General features: G+C 39.6%; 1 protein-coding gene across 1 annotated transcript in view; it reads right to left on the reverse strand.

Moving 5' to 3' along the window:
- LOC128889199 (uncharacterized) overlaps positions 1–22,221 on the reverse strand; it is a 423,312-nt gene that overhangs the window by 209,507 nt on the left and 191,584 nt on the right. The gene's annotated exons all lie outside the window — the stretch shown is intronic.

Consider the following 22,221-nt stretch of genomic DNA (forward strand, 5'->3'; position numbering starts at 1 on the left):
AATTTCTAAAAAGCTATAAAAAATTGTTTTCCACGTTCTCGAGAGATTCTTGCAAGCAAAATGGTTCTCTTGTGTGCCACTCGTTTAGTTACACCCTGTACACACGATACTCCTGAAACTGATCTTTCCGTTTAATGCCATCGATTTGGGGCTGGCTATCGTTTGTCGAACGAGGAAAAATCGAGAGATTCGAGTAGGTACGATCGTTAAATCCCCGACCTCATAGACGACTTAACCACCCTCGCAGGTGGAAGAGATAGTGGCCATTCGCTGGGCTGAATTAACTCCTTGCACCGACTGTTTCGACTCCGGTAGTCGCGGCCTTTTATAAGAAACCCTCGTCGGGAGGGTGACATTTCCCATTAAACTTTCACCAGTCTTGTCACCTCGTCGTCATAATTTCACGTTTGTCGGATTACTTTAATCCGCAACGCTGATTACGCTCATAGATTGAATCGCCCGAGACAGGACACTGCTGTTACGAACAAATTTTAATAACTATTCGACTCTAAACGTAACTAGGTCATTTAACGAGAAACTAGTTTTTAGGTAATATTACTTTTAGTTATTACTTGTTAATGTAGATTAACGTGAAATATCAACTAATAATATTAGTTTACAGCCAATTGTAGGCAAATGATATTGGTTTGTCTGAAAAGTTCATGTCGATTTTTGGTAGGCGGTACAGGTCTGAATATATCGAAATGATTGAAAACAAATAATATCTGTACATCTCTTATATCAAAATTCAAATGTGTGTTTGAATTTTTCTTATAAATTGACACGAAATTTCTGGACAACCCAATAATAGATATTCCAATTTAACGCTTTCAGTGCTAGACATACTCGTGAAAATATTTATAAAGCTAAAATTTTCTTTTTATACAATTTGTAACTACATAATCTGATATTTGGATCAGTATTAGTTTCACAACCCGATCAAAATTCATGAATCCTATCCAGATTTCATTTCTTTAACACCCGTTCTTCAGAATGAATTCTATTAACTCCTTAATGAAAACTCCCGTATATGGGTGACATGGCGATCAACGTGTTAAAAAATAGTATCCAATTAAATATGTGTACCTCGCCTGCCTCACCCTCTTCGTTTATCTTTATCGTGGGTTGTCTACCAAGATTGAAAACTGCTGGTCCACACTTCGCGCGGTTCTACGCCACCGCAGAACCAGCACATTCGTTTCTTGGGGATCGATAACTCGACCCCCTGACGAGACATCCGTAATCCATTCGAAGTCGAAGGAAACAGGAGGCCGCATTAATTTACGCAGCTTTCCATTAGCGTTGGCGCGCGAACTTCCCACCGTCGGCGTAAACCCGAACTACGTATCGGGCACCGACGTAAAAATTTAATTAACCGTAACAATGGAATCGAAAGTTGACCGTAACGACGCCTGGTCCTGAATCCTTGGCACGGATCCAGCCGCGAAAATCGCCTTAGCCGCCAGTTGGTCGAGGAGAAGCGGCAGGAAAAGGCGAGCGAAAGGGAAGAAGGGGGAGGAACAAGAGAAGAGCGTACGGTTTTTAACGTTGAGGTAGGACAGGTCTGAGCTTTCCACGACCGGGTCCTTCGGCTCTCTTACCCCGGCGTCGTCTTCCTTTTTGTTCCTGCAGGAGATCTCGCGACGGAGGGCACCCTGGTTCCAGAGGTGGAGAAAGGGATGGGCCAACAAGAACCACCCACCGCCGTGATTTAGTGCACCGCTGCACTGCGCTTCTTACGAAAAGGGTGGAGACGCTGAGATAGGACAGGGAAGGAATCGGGGAAACTGGTGGACAAATTTAAAGGGAGATGATAGCCATCGTATATTTCCCTCGTTTTCCACTCAAAAGCATATTGCTGGGAGGATTCGAATTGTATTAACCCATTAGGGGTTGTACGGTCTTGACGATCTAGAGATGTGTTCAGCATTCTTTTTTGCGAAATGACAGGCTAGGGGATTGCAAACTTGTTGAAGCATGCATAGATAGTTTTATTATTTATATTCGGCGTTTAGTTATTTGATCCTTTTTGATTCATGTATAGGTGACAGAGATTTTCACTGAAAAACTAAATAAATTAATTCTGCGAGGTGAGCATTAAAGGAAATGAATTTGTATGAAATTCGTGTATTTTGATGAAGTTACAAAAATAAATACCACGATAGATGTTTGATAATTTTCAGTAGTCTCGATGATATTATGTTTAATCATAACAAAAATTTTGAAGAATATTTATTTGGCAGTCAATGTGTCGATTGTCATACTACGCTACCGTTTGGACATCGACTCAGTTACTTAAAAAAGAATGAAATGTTTCTTATCGTGTTTACTTACCCATTTAATTTCTTGCTCTTGGATTTATTTATTTTTGAACAGATTTTCCAATTTCAGGTTGCGCTTTTTAAACCGGTTCAAGCGACTTTGACGCGCTGCACTTTTTTCCGCGAGCCAAACATGATGCTTTCCAATTAAAAAATTGTGTAGCAGCTCAAACCGAATATACTTGTACCGTCCGTTATACGTTTGTTCTATATGTATACATCTCTCCAGTTATTGTAGTTTAAATGTGCGCGTTCGCTAGCAAAACAAACACGACTAGAAAGTTTAATGAGCGTTACATCAACACGGTTTTTCCGCACACAATGCAATTCTAGTTGTTTGTTGCACACTCATTGCCCTGTCATCCGTTTGCAAACGTACGATCATCCATTAAAAAATTATTCTGAGTAGCAGCGTTGGTCGTACTCGGTATAGGAACCTGTTTGCGGTAAGAGTGTGTGTTTTAAACGAAATTCACGCACGTTATGCAATTGTAATTGTTATTAGCACGAGTTTTATAAGTGAATTTATTTAACAGATTAACAAAATTTTATTTATTCTCCCTTGGGAAGGAAGAAATTCTTTCGTGACTTTAAGAAGGTATATAAAATAAATGCATGAATAGCAAATGCTTGAACATTAATATTTTATATTGCACACTTATCATAGGCATCACAAATTCTTGTTTCTGTCGTAGTTCGGTCGAAATTAAAATGAAATAAAATAGTTAGTAAGTAAATAAAATAATAATTCCACGATAAAATGCTTGGAGGAAAAATTGTACCTTTCAGAAATTTTAATTTGGCATCGAAATTTATCAAACACCTTTGAGGTCAAATGGGAAATGTACAGAAGTCATCCACAGGGTGTCTCAAAAATGTTGTAATACATTGAAAGGGGTAATTCGGGAGGTGATTTGAAACAACATTTTCGCTAAGGAAAAAGCTGTTTCAAATCACCTCCCGAACCACCCTTTTCAAGGTGTTACAACATTTTTGGGACATCTTGTATATCGTGGCATGTAGGGATTATCAAAGGGTCCAGTTCATCGACGACTGCGCGTCTACGCTTAGTATCTAGCTGTCCATTTCCTGGTCCTTTTCACCAGCTATTCGTCCTGTGAAAAACAGATACGCAGCGCTAGCTTAAGAGCTGGCTGGATCGTTAAAAGTCTCCAATTACCAGGCGGAGTCGTGAACCTCTTCGAGGAAGTCTGTCCGCAGCTGCAACTGCAGCCTGCCCAGCAACGGCTACACGTTTCGCAGACTCGAACGATGGAACCCTCTAAACTTCCACTTTACTCCTATTCCGCGATGCTTTTTTCTTCCATTTCCACCTCACTTGTTAAAGTCCGTTGTTAAAGATCGACAGTTCCACTCATTCTCAGCGACATTATTGATACTTTCAGTGAAATCTAGGAAGGATACAATTTTCCGAGAATGGCTACATTATTCGCACTGGTTAGAATTTTTACACTAAACCTATTGACATTTATTTGTGCCTACTTCTATCGTGATCAATTAAATGACTTGTCTTAAAGACACACTTTTCAATTGGATGCAAAAATATTTGACGTGATCTTAAATTCAATAATGCATGAAACAATTGTATACCATTTTCATATTGTGTATATGTTGGTATTATTGTACAGAAAAGTTGGGAAGCGGTCATTTGACCTATCGTGGTAGGTTTGGTATTAAATATAATTCGAAGTTTCTTATTAAAGGAATTGGAAATAATTATACTTTAAATGTATTAGCTTGATCACAATGTCTGCCGTAGTTTGATTTCACTTTTTCAAATTCTGATTATTGCAACTAAAGCTTTTCATTACGTTGATTTCTTCTTGCTCTGTCGCAAGGTCAATTTTCATGTCACCTTTAACGCAAGAATTTTTCTGTCTTATTATTCGATTATTATTCGTTGAGTATGGGCGTTATTCTTTTACATTTTATATTGCTGTCTTGAAGAGAGTCACGTTATCTTGTGATGTAGGAATATAAAGCCTTCTCCAGAGAAATTTCCCGTCTTAACATCATATATCCAGCAGAGCAAAGAAGAAACCCTCTTCGGTATCTTCGCAATTGTGCTTTATCGTTATACTTGAAACAAAATAAAAAAGGAATATACAGGATCGAAGCTTCAGAGCTACTTTCTTGTTCCGTGACGATACCTGACTTGCCATGAAATTACTACCACAGTTTAATATTACGCAATTTAGAGTAAATATCTTCCTTTGATGTTCCACGCAGAAGACAGTCACGCGTACCAACAGCTGCTGATTGTCTATTAGAAAGCAATAAACAGAATCGCTTTCAGACATCGTAACCATGCGTGCGTATTTGATCTATGATCCAATAAATTACATCACGGTCTGAAATTGCATAGTTATTAGCGACGTTGCGTCAAATTAATATTTGCTGGCTCAACCGCGCAACTGCTGAGAGTTGGTCTCTGCATTCTGGATGTGATGATACGAATAGTGAATTGTTTTCGATCTTGCATGACCGAAGGTGCTCTTGAATCTAAGTTCCAGAAATAACAAATTTCTTTGCATGTATTTCAATACAAAAATATATGAAATATTAGTAATAAAATACACGTTATACTATTTAAAAGATGAGACATATTTTTCTTTAGGTTTCTATTTATCACCTGAATTAGATAATGAAGGAAACTTCGTATTAATTTGATTTTCAACAAATCAATCAAACTTCACCTAATAGTTTCAATTGCTTCTATCGTTTCCAGTGGATCAAAGGGGGCGTATCAACAATCCATCGCGTTCTCGGAATTATTGATTCGTCGAGGACATTTCACGCGAATATAAAGTGCATCTGTAGCGGAGTTCTGCGTCGCTAGTAGACAAGCAGATATGTAGTCCAAACTGAAGCAGTAATATAGGCCGTGCAATATATTCGCGTCAGGTTGACCAATGCCCTGTCCAACCCACCATACATCAACTGCTGTATTGTGGCCACTTCGGATTATCCTGGCTTCGGAACGGCTACGATTTCAAATTTCCACGTAGAGTTTTACCACGTATCAGCGCTTCAAACGTTCTGCTACGTGTGAATCCCCTCTGCGCCTTTCATTTCGCCCCGCCAGATTTTATTCGCGAATCTACCGTGCGAGGGGTGGCCGTCAGGGGTAGGACCGGTGCGTTTTTGATTCTGATCGGGTATCGACTGTTCTGAACACAACAGGACCGGCAAGGTGATTCGTCCGCCGCACGCAGAATTTTCAAATTGGACAAATACCGGAAAGCTTTTCGATTGCTGCATTTAAACTGGGTTTAATTCATCGAACTTTCGGAACCGAAACAGTCCGATAGAGAATTGCCGCAGTGAGTCATGTCGTAGCGAATACTTTTTTTTGCGAACTATTTCGTCTCGATTTGATGTTTGATTGAATACGCAAATTGTAAGAGTAGTCTGTAATTTACGATGGACGATAAGGTTGTTAGATGGAAGTAAATTAATTAGTTTGTCAATGTTCTCATTTTTTGTGCAAGGAAACGTACCTGCCTTCAAACAATGTACATGTTACGAAATGTTCATGAATGCGAGAGCTTGGAATACTCGCTGAAGTAAACTGAAGTTTACTGTACATTTTATTTTTATTTTTTGTGAAGTAGAATCGGTTATACTCTTCTATAAAAATGTCCAATTTTTCATTATTCATTACTCGAAGTAAACTATGTTTGACTCCGATGAACACTATTTACCCTTATAGCAACATTCGAATTCCATTTTTAAATTAACGATACTCGAATGGCGATACATATGTATTAAAATACATGAATATTTGAATTTTCATACTCCAATGCAAACGTTTAAACAATGTCAACATGACGAAACTTTTAAATAGATAATATTCGAATACTGAAATACTGAAAGTGCTCGAGTTTATCAAACCGTTCGAATGGTCGCAACCCTAGTTTCACTTACTCGAGGAATCAACCTGTACGATTAATGCGGCTCGGGACACGAGCGCGGTTCAAGTAGAAACACCAGCCGAGGCAGTGATTGCTTCCCTCTTCTAAAAGCTCCCATAACTTCCCCGCTCGACATCAGATCGGCCATTAAGACGACCCGCCAGCCGGCCAGATCCTCCGAGACTTTCAATCAAGCTTTTCACCAGCGCCGAGTAATAATTCAGTCCGATCACGTGCGACGAGTTCATTTACTTTTATGAAAGAAACGCCACCGAACCGGCTGCGGTCGACGAGAGAGACTACTGTTCGGACTCATCCGCAGCTTCCTGGAGCTTATTGCCGCGAGTGGAATCCGCCAAGGGAAACAATTAAGAGGACCACGATCGTGATACACGTTCTCGTTACCGCTGGAACTCCATCGAGGTGTTGGCCGTTCCTATGTGAAACTTTCGTCAATTAACCGGCGAATCGAGGCACAAAAGGAACAATTCCCGGCCTCCGCGCGACCAATTAGAAGGCCCCGATGTCTCGAGGAACTGGGCGAGTTCACGGACAACCGATCGATTAATATGGAACCGTTGAATTTCCTCTCGTTGGGAAACTCGATGGATGTCGACACTATTAAAATTTTAATCCGCGGTGAAGGGAAGTCAAAGAAAATTGGGAGCTTCTGATTCATTTCTATGTACGCTGGGAGTTCCAAACTTAGAGTACTAATATTTTAGGAAATATATTGCTAAGTATATATTGCTTGGATGTAATAAAAATGTGCCTTATATTTACGTCTCAACTTAACATTTGAAAATAACACGATATTTAAATGAACTTTAGTTCCGAATTTTTCCGAATGTCTCCCAAATGGCACCCCGAGTACATGGGCTAAATTAACTCTGAGTTACGTACGGATCATGTTCTCCGTGTTCAAAGCTTAATATAGGATTACTGGAGAAGAGACTTAACGAAGTCATTTTAGGGCGTTCTGTCTAGAGGGAGTATGCTGCTCTCGCATTTCTAAACAACTTTGCTCGGTAGTCTGCGAAATAAGTTTTGCAAAGTCGTAAATTAACCGCGTTCCGACACGAGTTTAAGTATCTTCCATTTTCAAAAAGATAAAACGAGAACGGGAAGCTGGTTAGAATTCTGTTCCGTTTAGTTCGCGACCGTGTATGCATTTACCGCGACAAAGTGTTAATCACTCCTTTTAATTGCCTAACTCTTTATTTCTTTAAAGATTCGCCTACTTCCTCTACTTTTACTTAAATCTTATTTCTCAATGTCACTGGTATTTCAACAAATTATGCGAGAATTCCTTTTCTGCATTTTCCTGATACTCTTCAATTATTCATGTATTTATTTTTGTTTTAATATGCAGTCTTTGTATAACACTGTTAAAACACGTCCAGGATTAAGAATATTCGATGTGCTATACTTTCCGGCGGACAGTGGAACCAGCAATGGAACCATGAACAAAGAAGTTCGCCTGTACTTAATCCTGCAGTTACACAGAACTTAGCCGACTGTTTTCAATTAAGATAATAGTCGGTACACAGTTCCAACCGCGAAAGTTAATCGATCTGAAGTGGCAGACGTGAAATGTGAATGGAACTCCTTGCTTCCTGGAGATGCTCCGAGATTCCTCGTATTAATTCAATAGTAAATTGCTCACTTAATCTTTATTTCAATTAAATCTCTTGAAAGATAAATTAACTTTGTATAGCCTCTAAAAAATGTCCATTGCTCATGATGAAAATTTAAATATAAATAAAGGTAATACTTTAATGAAATATTGTCGGTATTATTATCGCGAATTTTCCTATAGTTTCCACTTGGAAAAGATGATTATGGTAGTTTCTAACACTACCGTGATAATGTCGGAACGATGGCCCCAAGCGGCCGCCATTGAAATAGCAGAATTACAGTTACAAGTTGAGCTCGCTTTGAATTTAAAGTTGCCCTTAGGACGATTATGGAATTGATTTAAGGAAGAGAGGTAAAATCAGTGGACAGCCAGGGTAGTTTTCATAATCATATTAAACGCGGTTTAATATTAAAAGTTACCCTAACTTATATTACTGGGGGCGACCCTTTTTAACTGCAGCCGAACTTAAAGCCACTTTTAAAGTCCATTTACGAAACTCGATCTCCCTCGAAGTTTTAGTAATTACTTTAAAAATAGTAACAAAATGCTGATAAATAATGATCTCGGTGAGATCGACAAGGAATGTTTGCCTCGATGTAGATTAAAGTCAGCTTCTGTCCTCGTTCACTGTATGGTAATTTTAATTAAACATTCGCTCGAATGAAGATAAAATTTCTGATTGTTCCGAAAATTTAGTGTGTTTTACCATTTTTACGAGGAAAAAGTATCGGAACGTGGTAAATATTTGCAGTGAATGTACATTATACGCGTTACTATGCCCTGATCAAATATTGATATTCAATAGCCATTACTGTACGGAATGTTTCGGTGCACAAATTTTATTGTATTTTATTTTTACAACGTTACAGTTAATGTGGCGTTAAAAAGAGTACAGTTTGATAAAATCCCCCTCCACAGGATATTTTTCAATGGATGTTGATACGGTATTGTTCCTTTTGTTTTTGGTGTTTTGTAAAAATAATTGTACCTTCTCGTTAACACGGATTCAACGGAACATTTATTTTAATCTTTATATTCTTGCATTATTGTTGTATAGAGTAATAAAATCAAAGTTAAAATTCATTTTCAATTTTAAATTTCTGTTATTTGAAACTGTGAATATCAGTATCACATTTTATTTGATACACGTTTTCCAAAGAGAACGAAAGATTGATAGACAATTAAAAAGCTAAAATTGATCTGCTCTAACAGAGCCAAATGCTCAGCTTGAAATACATTATCGTTAATAACCAACAGATCAATCAAGTTGAATTATCTTTTCGAAATTTAAACGATTTACCTACTTATCATTTTGCGTTCGTCCGTTTGTCGAACGTATTTCGACGCACTGGTTCGTTGCAGATTAATCAAATTTCTGTTAATATCGAGTGCACCGAAAATCCCAGCGTTTTCATCATTATTTTTATTTTAATAAAAGACTTGAAATTTATCTGTTATATACAGATATCTCGTTTTCGTTATTTACCTCAGGATACTGTAATAATTTTATTCCGCGTTATTTTAACATTTGGCGATGCAACGAATACAAAACAGCGTTAAAAATTTTTACAAACGTAGATGATATAAATTTCGTTGTTATTTTTCATTTCGTTGCGGCATCATTTTGTAATTTTTCCTACCTCTAGTTGAAACAGTTTCTATTTCCGCGAATTTTTCCGTTTTATCTTATGCCTCGACGAAGTCGATTTCCCTGTTCCCCCCGCCGTACCTCGGCTTCCTGATCTTCAAGAATTTCACGGAATCCATAGCAATTCTGGCCTTGCAAAATATTGCCGCTACTTCGGGACTTCTCACGCGCAGATGCAACGCTGTAAATTCCTTTTATTTTCGTCTGGTTATGGCTCTCATTTTTCCTTTTATTAAATCCTTTTTCCATTTCCGCCATCTCCTTAAAAATCGTTCTCCCGTGGAGTTCCCGCAACACCTGGGAAACTATTCCTCTTTTTGGCGGTTCTTAGATCCTCCTAGCCGTGGTACTAAAATTACATTTCTTCTGTTTCTCTACGCGTTTTCCATTTCCGCTAACCACTTTCGGGATATTTCGGTCAAGCTCGTCGTTTCCATTTTGTCCGCTTAGGCTTCATTTGGCTATCAGTCACTTCAGACTTCATCGTAACGTTACTTTAAAATCTGTTCTCTCATCCTGATGATCCTTCTCAGGTATTTTCTTTTTATCTCAATTAAATAAACATTATAAAATAAAATATATAAACAGGAATTATAAATTTAAATTTTAATGAGAGTCCATTATTTACGTAACTTCCAAGTGTAATCACTTCTTATTTCATTTTAGAATACATATTTAGTTTCATAAATAATTTCCAACGATTTAATAAAAGTATATGCAAAGAATCAGCGCGACGAAAATATTTTCACAATGGCTTCTGTATTTCAGCGATTCCCTTTATTCGGGATTATCCGCGATTTCTCCCCGTCTTGATCCCGTTTGCGTCTTCCTCGCTAGTTTCTATCCACCCTCGCTACCCTCTCGAGATCCTTCGAGATCGACCGCATTTATGGGAATCCTTGTAATTCCGTGGCCGTTACGCAGTACCTCGATGTCCGAGGACTTGTTGCCTTTCTGATTTCTTGCTCGCTACAACGTGTTGCAATTGAAAGGGCTGAATAGCCCCCGAGAAGCTCGTTATTTCCGGTACTTGGACGTTTTCAGATTTCACCGAAGAAAAATCAGACGTTCAATCGCGCGGGCTTCGTTCCGCGTATCAGGTTTCTTCCGTTTCTAAAATTACGAATTTCTTGCATTTTACAGCGACGAAAATCACCGAATTCTGTTTTAAAATTCATTTCCTCTGATTTCTGTTTCGCTTCGAAGGAAGAGAGCTTCTCGAATATACCTTTTGTTTGCATATGGTCCATAATATTCTGTCAAATAAATAAATAGAAGTGAATTTAAACAGGTGTTAGCGAACGATGACATTGGAATAATAAGGATCTCTCTTCAACTCTTTTGAACCATGTCCTATCTCGAATGCAATGTACTTAGAAAGTACACAAAGGCTCACGAAACATCGTATCATATTTATCGAACAGAGATTTTCAAAAGGGCCCTCAGTTTAATTGTCTAAAACTACCCCGTTCCACTCGTGTCTTTTTAATAAACAAACTTTGAAATCTTCACTTCGGCAAATCCTTTGTTAAACTCTCAGTTTACGTTTCCACGCGGAATCATGTCGCTAACGAGACAATTGAATGAAATGGCACCAGGCGAAAACCATCTACCGTCAGACTTCCAATCATTAGCCGTGCATATGCGCGGCTCTGCATGTTGGTTACGCACACACTGTGTAATGAGTAATGTTCCCGCCACTTTGCTAATTGCATCGTGACGGTAGACACCGCGTACGCCCCCGACTCATTGTCGCAGAATATTGCTTCACGAAGGAACGACGCCGATGTCGCGGTCACCACGGCGCGGATGGTCCATGTTCTGTTTTCCAGTTGGCCTCGTTGAACGCCATTCAACGTCATTTCCCATGTCCATTCTATCGTAACGCAACTTATCCACGGTTTCATTGGCCACTCAAAGGGAGGACAACTTTGAGAAAAGAGCCTATAAATGTAGACGTATGAAAGTAATATAGCGCAGAATTTCTATAAATCCGTGTGAAACCTCTCCAGTGCGAACGTGCAACTTTAAACTGCATTTTATCGACACCAGTTCATACAAAGTTGGTGCTTTCTAGGTCATTCGCATGTTAAATGTACATTTTTAATAAATATTATTGGAAAATATATTTGCTTTTCTATTACTGAATAACTGCGAAATATATTGATTATATCTTATCATTCATACTGAATGAAATAATGGTAGATAAAAGTGGTAAATAAAATTTCATTTCTACAAGATTTCTCAAAGTTTCCTCAGGTATAATTAATGCCTACTTGTTGAAACTTTGCAGGCCTCGAGATTTAATTCAAAACAAGAATCTGACTCCACATCAACGTTAATTTTTGTTTCTATGTATCCATCATGATTGCCATAAAATAAACACGAATACAAACTTGCTTCCATAATGTTTCTGTACCAATTGCAATTTTCCATGCTAATTTCGCGGGAATCTTTCGCAACTCGCGCCCGAAACATCGCGAACTACAATTCCGACGTTGGCAAAAATCTGCCCGAGGCTCGAAATCGCGCCACGCGCTGGAACAATCGCGACGAATGACGGGGTGAAGTCAAATTAACTAATTACTTCGCTAATTCGTCTCGCGCTGTCAAAGGGGGGAGGGGAATTGAATCTCGCGACGACAGTAAATTTCATAGGGATCGTCTTTAACTGGAAAACTTCAAGTACGAAGTCTATGGTTGGGCTGCAGCTAACGCGGGAGTATAATAAACGACGGAATTCTATTCTGGCTGTTTCTGCTAGGCTCGTTTTCCATTCGAGGACTTATGTATTCTTCGCGAGCAGGATTTCTGCCTTCTCGCTACAAAGTTTTAAACAAATAATTAGCATCCCGAGTCCTGCAGTTTTCGTGTCTTTGGTTGATTCAAAGAAATTGGAGATAATTAAGAGGCAATTCGATAATAACGTCAGTCGTTGATAAAGAGAAGGTTATTATAGTAGTATTAGAATATTATACAAGATTTTAAAAGTGACGTTAGAGCGACCGGCTATTGGTTTTACTGAGCAAAGTTAACTTTAATTTTAAGCAAGAAAATATATTTAGGATGTTAGAAAAACTGGAAATCAATTATGATGCAGTGATTAACTTGATGTTTATTATGTTCTCTGTCAATGGGCTAGTCCAAAATAATTATTAAGGAACGCAGTCAGCAAAACTGAAATTTCCAGGGTGGTTTAAAAAAGAACTGACACAACCAGTAATTCGCCTCCTCCCTCGAGGAAACTCTTAACGAAATAAAGCTGATTGCAGGTGCGCAGTTAAGGTAAAAATCTGGAGAATTAATTGTTTTACTGGACGAACTCTTCAGGACATTCTTGGTTTTATCCCCGCCGAGTCGAAAGGGTTGACGCGTGGTTCTTCCAAGGCCTGGAATTTAATATTATATTTATTAGCCTGGGATCATTATTCATCTTGACATCTATCGCCGTATGCCTCGATCCGACATTCTTTCGCGGTGCTATTTCGGCTTTCTTCTTTTTCAACGTCGCTCGCCGTGATCTCGAATCTTTTGAAAATTCCAGCAAGAATTGGCTCGCGGCTACGTTCGCAGCGAGAGTTGAAAAAGTGTTCACTTTTTGGAGGAGCCTTATTAAATGTCTCCGAAAAATACTGCTCCTATCGGTACCGATTGTTTAATATTTTTTATTCGAATCGCTTGTAGAGTAACATTATTAATTCATAACAAGAGCTACATAGAAGGTTCCAAACTCACAGTTTTCTCAGTGACACGAAGCGGAGGTGGGCGAACGTCGTCGAGGGAAAACGAAAGGTATGCATCGAAGAGTTGAGGGTGTTACTAATTAGGAAACTTGGGTGATTAAACGCGACCACGTCGAAAAGGATCCCCCCCCCCCCTCCCGGAAGGAGGAGGGGCGGCATGTGTCTCGTGATCTGGTTTTCGTTCGATCCGAGTCATCGCGGCGACGCCTGACGAACCCATTCCAGATTTTGGCCTCTGACGCGCGCATAATTTTGAATTACGACGTCCCGCGACGTCGCCTCGTCTGCGTGACTGTGAAATTGCCGTTCACGAATCACGCCATTGGTATGCTACAATTCACCAGCCGTGTCTGCTCGCCGATTAGGAGTCGCTCGGATCGATTCGCGGTGTCCAATCACGGGCCGTCTTTTCTCAGCCCCTGTACAGAGGGTGGGAACAGATATAGCGACCTACTTAAATCGATTTAGGGTAGTTCGTGCAGTGTTGAGATTGATTCCGGGTTAGAGATAGGAGAAGAAATTGATTTTGGAGGGAGAATTATATGTAGTTATTTAACTTCTATTTTGGGAAAAGAGGATTGAAGAATATTAAATAGTCAGGGTGTTCCATCTATATTTCTGACTTTTTTTATATGTTGTAGTTAGTGAATCTGCTTGGTTTCTGTTCTAAAGATTTATCAACTTCCATTTTTAAGCAGTCAGTGTGATAATTAGAAATATTCATGCATCTGCGTCACAGAAGAAGCACACAATCACATAGGAATAATGCCCACAATTCGCATAAGAAGTTCGTTTAAATAGACTCGTTCACACATTTAACGCCTGCAAGAAATTTTAGGGCCCCAGTACAATCAGAATGATTCTAAAGGCAATTAGGAGCGAAAAGGCAGATGATCCTCCTATAATGGGCCAAGCTTAATAACACAGGTTCCCCCAAAAACTTGGGTCAAGAAATCCTCGAAGTCCAGTGCAACTGTGAGAGTAACACAGCCAATTCCTCGTTTAGAAATTGCACGGCTAAGTAGAAAGAGGTGTTAGGGAAGAAGACGCTGGAACAATACTCGATACTAATGCACACATGCTTCTGCACTCGCGCAGGAAGCTCATCAGAGCACCGTCTGTTAAAACTGTTAAAAAAGAAATCTTGCGAGAATAGGGAGGAGAGAAAGGCGGTAAAATGGTCTCACGCTAAGACACTACGCTCATGTACGCGGATTCATTCGACTATTTGTATCAAATCCTTAAAGTCCAATGCAAATGGGAGAATAGCAAAGCCAATAACGACCGAGTGGAAAGAGGTGTCGACAGAGGAGATCCTGAAACAACACTCGATGCTAATGCACACATGCTTCTGCACTCACGCGACAAGCCCATCATCGTAGATCTATCCACCTACCTACCACATCCAAGGAACTTTTAGAGCGCAAGGAGACTGGAGGAATGGTAAAGGTAATTAGAGCGATGTGGAGAGAAAAGTGTGAAGAGAGATCTTAGGAATGTACCTTTTGAAACATAGTCACTACAACTGGCCAAAGAGAAGCTATACTCTTGTTAGGCAAAAGGTAGAAGTTTATACATGCAATCAATCCCATAAATATTCGTACCCTCTGTGTATCGAAGAAGTTTGATTAAATTAAATAATAATTTTTATATCACCAAATGAACTTTTTATTATAAATCTGTGTATGAACAAGCTTATATTCATATATACATCAACATATTTACAGAAATATACACTTGAAAACATCAAACCTACCATTTAATTTAATCAAATTTCTTCAATAAACATACAGGGTACAGATATTTATTAAACTAACTGTAGATTAATAATAGTTAGCTTTCGCTTAAATATATAATATATTACATAATAACAATCACGGTTTAGAATAAGTATTCATTGAAGACATATTAATCGTGAGAAATTTGTCTGTATTTTGATATCTATTGGATATCTATCTATTGGACTAAGGCATTTGTTCTAAGTATATACACTTCATAGTTTAGTGTAAACAATTGATCCAAGCCAAAGGGAAGCCACAGTAAACAATTTCTAGGATTCTAATTTCCGTTTCAGTCGATTTGCGGGTGCACGTGAGAATGTCTCCTCGCTAAAGAATAAACTTGACCAACGAACCACGCTAGTTCCATCACGTACGTGCCGGTCGTCGTTAGAATTTCAGGCTCCCGCGGCCGTCACGAACCGTTGGACGAAGCGTGAGTTCGTTAGTTAACGATGGCGGTCCTAATTTCTAACTAATACCGCGACCCACGCGGAACGCGAAACCGTAAATACTAAGCCAAAGTTATCAGGCGAGCGAGTGATAATAAGCAATCGCGCGTCATCATAGCTGATCGTGAGCGCGACAAGGCTAATTGTGCCTAGGTTCAGGCTCGCAAACGAACTGAAGAGTCAATCGCGACGATCGAAATCGTCGAGCTCGTGAATCATCCTGTTGCGACGCTGTAATTCACTAAATGTGCTAGCGCGTAGATCTATGCTGATGGGTCGACAGAGGGAATTCATGGAATACTGACACAATCACCGCGAGAGCTCCACGATCTGCTGAATTGGGCTCTATTCCAAAGACTGGACGAGTAACTCGTTAATCGCGTGCATGCTAATTTACATCCAGGTGCAAAAGAGTGGTGCCGAATGGGAACTTCAAGTGCTTTGTGCTTTAAGTGGATAAATGTTTTCGATCTTCAGCTGTAACAAAATTATTTGCATAAACGTCATTTTATTTGATCTTCATTCTTGTTTATTAAATATTACATACATACTTTGAGTTGAAATACAAACTATTGTGCAATATACGTATCGAATCAAATTAGTTCAAACATAAATATATATTTTTGAAGGACCGGTCTTAAATTACATTTGGAAAATAACAATCGGGGCCAACAGTTTTGTTTTATCGAAGACTTTATCTGTATATTTTATTTAGAAGAATAAAATGCATCTAAGCATCGATAAAGTTTTCAGGAAACTCGTGATCCAGCGAGCCCAATGTAAGTGTTCCGTAAATATATGTCGCGAAATGAAAAATGTTTCGTGATTAAAAAAGTTTGGGGGAACTCTCTGTATTGCGAAGGTGTGGATCGACCAGCAGGCTTCTAAAAAGGCAAACTGGGAGAATCTCGCGACGAAGAGTAAAGTGGTGGGATTGTTCGGGACGTGTGATCCGAAGAGACGCGTGAAAGTTGTTGGGAAGAGACCGAACCAGAAAGAAGGGTGGAATAAAAACGGTGAAGGAACGCTCGCAGACAGCGGGTGCGCAGACTTGTTCGGAAGTTTATCATTACTTTGCACCCGTTGCATCGGAAAACCGAGTTCTGCACCTCGGGGTCCGATACCCACCGACTAATATCATTTTAAAACCAAAGTTTTCGCGCAAACTTTTGTTTATTATTTTCCTGTAGCCAGGGGGGCTGGGGGGGGGGAGGGGCCGCCGCGGCGCTGCACGGGGTACGAGAACGTTCGGGAAATGTTCAATCGAACTTCCTTTATCCCACGCTGCGTTGCTTCCTCATTGTTGTTCCGAACTTATCGAGCGAGTATCGAAAACGCCCGAATGGAGATCGGAAACGAGAAACAGGGTAATGTTATGGTCGATACAACATTTCCTCGATAGTTGTGCTGATTTCTGGATCTCTCTTTAATCGATGAACGAATATGTACACGATCGGTATGGAAACCTGTGTAACATAAGGGTATTTTGAAGCTAATAGAAATTGACTTTGTACAAGCAAGAGTAAAATCAAATTTTCATTAATATATTCCTTTATGGTTGAATTAAATGTTACTTTTATCAATCATTGAAAATAAAAGACATTATTCACAGTGATAATAATATAAATGTATAAGATACGAAAGAAGAACCTTTTAGATGAAATAAACATTCCTCAAACCACATCGTAAATAATTAATTAATTGTAATAATTGTAAATAAATATCAAGTATACTATTACACTACCTGCATACATTATAAATATTTAAGGCAACTACCGTTCCCTTCAGAGGATGTTAATTTTTGTTATCACCGAACAAACATTTCCTAAAGTGATTCCTAACTTTTAATTTTCATTCAGATTTAGTAATAAGTTCAACGATGCTTCTTCCTTCAATTCCAAAGGAATGTCCAACTCGCAAGGCTATTCCCGTGCGACAGGTCGCAGCAGGACGTTGAATCCTCATCGTCGACACGTCGCGCAAGTGAATAAAGTCGGTCGGAGGCCAGACGTGGCCGATTCAAGAACGACGCGTACTACTTGAACAGAGAGAGACAGAGGTACCGCAGAGCAAAGAGGAACTGGATTTCTATCGGAGATACGGTACGTCAGGTCCAAACGACAGATTCCCCGTGCTCGGATGATCGGTTCATTTCCGATCGTTTCCCACAATCAACAATACACCCTTGGACATTCCAGATTCCGGATCCGTCGGCACGATCAGTTCCGTAAGCGTTTAGACATTCATGCACTTGCACACACGCCCGCGTGTGAATATACAGAGTGTCCCACTCGAATCGGTACCCACGGACCTCTCTGAAACTCTATTTAGTCATATAATGACTATTTAATTATTTATACATATTAATAATAAGGAAACATGCTGGAATGTAATTTGATTTTGTTAGTTTATCTTTGAGATTGTTGATTTAAAGTTGGATGAGGTCTCCAGGAAAAAATGACAACATTTGTTTGAACCACCTGTAGCGTCGAATAACAAGTGATTATTTATAGCAATATTTCTATCGAGTAAACTATTATTCCATTATGAATTGTCAAGTAAATGCGCGCTACTCCTCGCACTTATTTGTTACCGAAATCTTTCGAATGACGAATAAACTATTATTCCAGCACAATCGGACTCGGATAAACCTACGGATTTTCCGAATCTTCAAATTTTTCCAAATTTCCGAGTCTCGATAATTTATTCCTCGATTCGAAACACAATTTCTCCGAACTTTAATTTGAAAGACATCCAAGGGGAACGATTTAAACGGGACACTGTGTACGTCCACAGACGATCTGTTTGCATTCACGCGCGCATGCAAGTGCGTGCGTCTGTGTGTATGTGCAGGTGCATCGCAACCAGGATCCAGGTTCCCAGTTCGCTGCAATGGAGCTTGTTATCTGCTGTACCGGCACGGTTGATGCACCGTTTATTGCTGGCGTAGCAACTGCGACAACATTCGGCCCCATTGTGACCGGTCGTGGCTTTTTGAAACGGACACCAGCGCGGGAGAAAGTAGCAAGTGGCGTGTTCTGTTGTATCGGGGACCCTTTTATCCTGTCACGGCGATAGTTCGTCCTGGAAGATAATTTGGGACACCGGCTCGCTGATTTCTACGCCTCGCCGCCCACGTATTGTACCCCGCTCCCCTTTTACACTAATTTCGTGAATGTATCCGCGATGACCTCGTTATTCTGACTCCGTTCACCTGAGCGATTCTAGAAATTGGTGGATGATTATTGCGCGCTCGCGAAACGAGCTATTATTTATTCCACGTTTCGACATTGGGTTTTATAGTCGTCTTCGGAACCCACGAACGCTGAATTTACTAAACGAGCGAACAGAATTGATTAAAATTTATGTATGAAATGATAAATAAATAGTTACCATTTACTTGTGAACGTCGTCATTTTCTAAAGTCTATTTTGTTGTGAATTATAAATTTTCACTTCGAGAGAAATAATTCTACGCTTTTAAGAACTTGTATTTGTTATATGTTTGTACTCTTTTTTATGTGCGTTAATTTAACAAATGTAATTATTGTGATATTCATGGTTTCTGAAGATGACTGAGTAGTACAATGCTTGCTTCGTATTATATTCAGTCAGAATTAATTAAATAAATATTACTCCATCGAATTTAAATTTATTCCTCTTACCCATGATTTTCTACAGACGCTCTCCTCCCAAAGAAATGTTCTAACTACCTCAAAAACAAATACAAAAACCTTCGAACTACTTACCAAACTTCCACCCAAAAAGATCCTCAAAAAAAGAGTACGCCCAGCATATTTCACGGTATCGAAGAGATCCACCGTTCATCACCCTAAATTCTTGTCAAAAATCAATATCTGTAGAATTATCGAGGCTGGTCCGATCACGTGCCCCCGTGTCCTGTGTATACGCGTGTCACGTTTGTTTCGTCACTTTTTACTGTTTTGTTTGCGTGTTTTATTTTTTTTTTCGGCCCCCGCTTCCCCGTCAAATCCGATGAAACAGACGCATCAGCAGTTTCCCAGCAGAGGCCGGGCGGCGCTGGAGAGGTATCAAGCACACGATATCGATTTAATTTTCCCCGTAGCTTTATTTTCGCGATAAATTCGCGATAGCCACGCCGGGACGACGAATCCCCTCAAGACTCTCTCACACGTTCGTTCATTAATCTCGATCGTGCGTCACGTCTCGCTTATATAGACACGCCTATCGAGCGTATAAGTGAATTCACAGGCGAACCAGGGGCGACGATGTATCGGTTCGGCGCGATAACCGTTATCGATGTTCCGTCAAAACGCTCGAACGAGGAAATTAAAAATGTAACCTATCCGTGTCCGGTGTAATGGCACTTGACGGGCCGCCCGAGGGAGGCGGTGGTTCGGACGGTAACCATTTTTCAAACCGACCCCGACGACCGACCTGAAAACCGTCCAGCCGTTCCTCGGCGATAAAGGAAGAACCGTCTGACCGGAACAACGACGCCCGCCGCCGAAAATTGATAAATCAAGAAGGACTGCGAACGCGACGGCCACGGACAAAGCCCGTTCCGCGAGCCCGATCCAGCTCGATTCTGTTTCCGTGGATCCTGTTATCTGCTTTATTCTCGGCGAAAAACTTGCCACGTTCAATTCGGGATTTCTTGTCCGAGGCTGTCCGTCTTTGAGGTTCTTGGATTCTTGGATTGATTGGAAACGAAAACCTGGGAGGAGTGGAAAGACGACTGGTGTATTCGTTTGATTGTAGAAATGTATTTGATATGATCTTGGGAAAATTGTAGAAGGATTTTGGATGGATTTTTATATGTGTATGTTTATGTCTATAGTAATGGCGAAAGACGAGTGCAAAAATATACGAATGAGTGATGGTATGAATATATTCAGAAATTTAATGGGACCAGTTTGTTACAATCTTCGTGGAGAAATGCATAGGTAGTAGACATCGTAATATATAAAGTCGTACAATAATAATAATTATTAATAATAATTCTAATAGATTTTCAGAAGATTATCTATGAAACTTTCAATTATCAATTTTCACAATCATTTTTTATATCTTCCTCCGAAAGTAATCTTTGGAAAAATTTAGTCCTGAAAGGTTAGAAGATTTTGCATGCATACCTTCAAGAACGTTTGAAAATTTGCATAAAAGGAGGACTCCCCTGCCCTGAAAGTCTTCGTAATAGATTGTAACTAGAACGGAAGGATTGGGAACAGAATTGTTGAAATTAACATAAAATACTCTTTACAGAAAAAGAATTCACTCATTCACAGCAATTCAAGAAGGTTCTAAATCTACATCGATAAATTACCTTTTACTCTTGCTAACATTTAACTTAGCTATAATTTCATAAATATTTCAGTCCTTAATTTCCATAATCACCTGCGTTATTCTTTTGATGCTTTCATTTGGAACAATGGATCAATTTCTACAACTACACTTTAGATATTCATTTGAATAATGAAGCAATTCTTACGACTATTATAATAGAAATTTATTTTTCTCCGTTTAATCTCTCAGTTTTTTTTTGTTCAAGAAGTCCAAAAATAAAGTGATCAAACGATCTTTTATAATTGCCGTGTTTCCACGACGACTTTTGCCCCCTCCCCCACAGCTGGCAACCACAATCACTCCCTTTGCTCCGCTATAAAAGCTAACGACCGTTAAAACGCGTCACCGAAGAAAGAAGCAGTTTCGAGCAATTAATTAAATCACAACGCCCCAGGGGATGTTCGCCGCTGCTGCGTTTCGCATGTGAAATAAATCATTTCTGTCGACATTTGCATTTGTCTGCACGCTCGAAAGCTCCTTCAGGAGGAAATCTGCGTGACATGCGATACGAATTTCACTCAACTTCGCTTGGACGAGCTGCATTAGCGTATCGCTGTGTGATTTCTGCTTACACCGAGGCGGCCTAATTCTTTAATGGCGAATCATACTAAAAGCATTTCTACAAAGGGAATAAAATGAAGTGTTTGATAAAAGAAGTACTTAGAAAAAATTGTTAGGTTTATTTGACGTAGCATTCGTTGATACTTGATTCAAATAGATAATAATGGGAAAAGGATAGGAATCGAGACGGAAATGGTTTTCATATAAACATTGATTTACTGATCCTTTCGAGTATAAAGCTTAAAATTCTTCTCTTTCGTAATTAAGAAAATACCGACAATTTTTTTGTAGATTCATCTAAGAATGTACAGCACAGGAGACCCAAAGCAAAGGGTAGAAATGTTTAACCCCCTCGAGTCGACTTACACTTCAAGAAACTTTTCCAAAAGCCCCCAGCGTTAATTATTAAAAATCCAATTGCCCGTAAGTACCTTGCACATTACGTTATCGTCTCAATAGTGTTCCAAAATGCATCGTTAACCGAGCCAGGGACGCAGACTTGAATTACCTTTCGCGGGAATACCTCGGAGACCGTCAAAATGATTGGTCAATCAAGAGACTCGCTCTTCTCTCTCGCGGCCCTAAAATTAGCCGAATTAGAAAATCGTCGAAATGTTGCTAATAGTCGATTACGTTTTCTACTGGCAGACGAATCGTCTCGCGTTTCGCCTCGAGGGGCGCCCGTTTAAAGCCGAATGAAGACTAAACCGAAAGTCACTTAACGAGAGGATTCGGAGTAGACGGCCAGTCGGCCGCGAAAGGGGGGAAAAAAGGGACGAACAAGGAAGACAAATTGTGGCAGAGGTGAAGCCGTAGT

The sequence above is a fragment of the Hylaeus anthracinus genome, unplaced genomic scaffold (assembly GCF_026225885.1).
Source record: "Hylaeus anthracinus isolate JK02 unplaced genomic scaffold, UHH_iyHylAnth1.0_haploid 11997, whole genome shotgun sequence".
Lineage (NCBI taxonomy): Eukaryota > Metazoa > Arthropoda > Insecta > Hymenoptera > Colletidae > Hylaeus > Hylaeus anthracinus.